Here is a 2,957-nt window from a genome sequence, read left to right as displayed (position 1 = left end):
TCAAATAATTAAATTAAGTTTAGACACTGTATATATTTAGTATCTGTTTTGTACTAAGTTCTTCTTTTTTTCTCATCAAGGACCCTAGCCTGTACAACAATAACCACAAAAGCCTGGAAAATAAGCTGTAGTATGAACACATTAAAACTATTTCCGACTTAGTACATTTTTGCTATAGATCTTATACTAATAATCAATACCAAGTAACTCGTCATTTGTGTAACAGTGTTAGCACTGCTAAAGTAAGCATACATACATACATACATACATACATACATACATACATACATACATACATACATACATACATACATACATACATACATACATACATACGTACGTACGTACGTATATGTGCATGTACATTTATGCCCGCATGATATAGAGCGGTGACATCAATGCAGATCAGTGCAAAATAACATCTACCTGGATAGATTTCATTAACTAACCCTACACACGTTAAAACATCGATGAAAAGTACACTTTGTTATTGTCACTCTACTGTTATTGTGTCAATGTGTTTTCGAATTCTGAATTGCGCTTGACAAACAGACCGAGACAAACAGAATCGTACCATAGTATAGCAATATGTACACACAGACTTGACACAGTAGACGTAGTAATGTCGGGCAGGTTAATTTAAAACAGAAATAACATCACGCCTTATGTTAGTATTTGATTGTCCTAAGAATTCTACAACTTGGAGAGTATTATTTCAAGGGTAAAACGGGCCTTAAAACTAATTTTAACCAAAGTCTGAGAATTTTATGTTGATTTAAAGGACTTTATTTTTTAAATGAATATTATTCATCCGATGATCAGCCATAGTTGTTTGCTCTATATATTTTATTAGTACAATGACATCTAGTCTAGTGCTGGGATAAATGTATTTGCTATGTCATAACGACATTTTCAAGTATTAACTGTAGATTACAACTATAACAATGAAAACATTGTTCAGTATTACGTAGAATGGTTCTCGGTAAGTAAACTTTGAGGCCAGCTTTCGACTTAAGTGTATCACACAGACGATTTAATATGCACCCAGAACATAACAGACAATAATTCCATGTGAATATCACACTTTGTGCGTTGAAACGTCAATAAAAATAAGGGATTCACAGTGTTGTATATACAATGGAATGCGTTCGATTTTTGCTAAAAGTTCGTATACATTGTGGAGATTTTTATAAGATTTGAAATAATCTAATTTTCTAACTTAACAAAGTCAACAGAACTCCACGAAATGTGATTCAACAAGTCCTGAAAATATACTACTAACCAGTATTACTTAACAACAACAACAACAACAACAACAACAACAACAACAACAACAGTCTGAGATATAAAAACCTCAAATTCTTAGACTGAAACTGTATTTTTCACGATATTTGGCCGATGTTGTTGTTGTTGTTGTTGTTGTTGTTGTACTACAAAGAATTGGCTTCATTTGGTACTATAAACACCAAGACAAGTCTTTGGGCTACCTAATTTATAACCACAAACAACAAATATACAATATATTAACGAATGAGTAAATGGTCCCTGCCTTTTTTTAAATCGTAATGTTTCATTGTGAAGGCAGTCTGCAGGATACTATGAACCGCAAATAGCAGAGGTAGGCATGTGCGAATATGGGCTAAGTCACAGTGGTTCCAGTTAGCAAAATTTTGGTATATTCGCTGTCAATAAAAACAATAAAATAGAAAAGGACTAAGTTATAGCTACTGGATATTCAAACGAATTGAATTCAATATTACTGTTGATGTAATGGCATAGTTTTGAAAACGTCTGTGTGTTCGGAGATTATACACTGAAAACAGTTTTGACTAGGATCTTGTTTACCCGTGAAACCACAAATAAATTAGACCCCATTTATCACTAAGCAAGTCCCGTAAATGTCTACTCTTGATTGTTTTATCTTTTAGTGAAGTGCATTTTAACTATGGAATTAGGCCGGCAACAAGTTCTGTACAAACATTCCCGATACAGATTGCTGGGGCATGGTTTGATAAAATGACGGTCATGAACCGGTCAATAGTTCATTCAAGGCTTCTGTGTGATGCCAGAAGGTATTAATGGCCTTGAAAAGAGGTGTTGTTCAGAATGAGCGGGTAATTTGAAAACAACATTCTCAGCGATGAAGAGGATCACGGAAGAAGGGACGACGGTATTACACTGATACACCAAGTATTCCATGGTATTACACTGATACACCAAGTATTACCTGGTATACACTTATACACCAAGTATTCTATGGTATATACACTTGTTACAATCAACGGTCTGATAGGAAGCTTGGAAGGAGTGGAATATCCTCATACGGGAATTTTTTTAGAGGTCATGTACTCCATGATAATTTATTCATAAGTCATAGGGTGATCTTGAGGTCAATAATTTATCCAGTCATATTTAGCAAATAAAAAAATGTATATAACAATGTATATTACAAACTTGTTCGGAATGAATCATTTCTACATGAACATACTCAACATATATTATTATAAAAACATTTGTATTGGCAGTCTGCTAGGACCAGTTTGAAAGTTAACAAAATGCTACTGAAATATTTGTTTATGAAGTCTTGGTGGGAAGCTGCTAGTACTGAAGTGTTTTGTGATTAGTTTAGTCGCACAGTTGACTATCCCTTAAACTATTTGATGCTGATAATCCGCCGAGAAGTGAACGGACGATTGAAAACTTTCCAATGCATTCCACACGTTGTTTCGCTTGAATTCGAGTATGTGGTGAGATTACACCGAACTATTTTTGGACGTAAACATCGCGGTTTTTCACCCATTTGTTTACATTTTTCGCAATGTCTGGGCAAGTACATTTAAAATAGACACAGATTACATGTAACGAGTCTCTAATGAAATAGGAAATATTGAGATTGGCTTTTGTTTGTCATCTCTTGAAATTGCAATGTGCGCTAAAATAAAAAAAATATGGGCTGA

The sequence above is a fragment of the Glandiceps talaboti genome, chromosome 7 (genome assembly GCF_964340395.1).
Source record: "Glandiceps talaboti chromosome 7, keGlaTala1.1, whole genome shotgun sequence".
Classification (NCBI taxonomy): domain Eukaryota; kingdom Metazoa; phylum Hemichordata; class Enteropneusta; family Spengelidae; genus Glandiceps; species Glandiceps talaboti.
Note: the sequence above shows the minus strand (reverse complement) of the source record.